This window comes from Cariama cristata, unplaced genomic scaffold, assembly GCF_000690535.1.
Source record: "Cariama cristata isolate BGI_N322 unplaced genomic scaffold, ASM69053v1 scaffold16305, whole genome shotgun sequence".
Taxonomy (NCBI): domain Eukaryota; kingdom Metazoa; phylum Chordata; class Aves; order Cariamiformes; family Cariamidae; genus Cariama; species Cariama cristata.
In genome coordinates this window covers 1-217 of record NW_009619349.1, presented here as the reverse complement: position 1 = coordinate 217, position 217 = coordinate 1, and positions in this window count along the sequence as shown.

Sequence of the window (217 nt, the reverse complement as noted above, 5' to 3'; positions counted from 1 at the left end):
CCATAGGGCCCTGGACAGGCTTGAGAGATGGGTTCATGAGAACCTCATGAAGTTCAACAAGGCCAAGTGGAAGGTCCTGCCCCTGGGTGAGTGCAATCCCAAGCACAAATGCAGGCTGGGCAGAGAATGGATCGAGAGCAGCCCTGAGGAGAAGGACTTGGCAGTACTGGTTGACAAGAAGGTCAGCGTGACCCAGCAACGTGCACTTGCAGCCCAG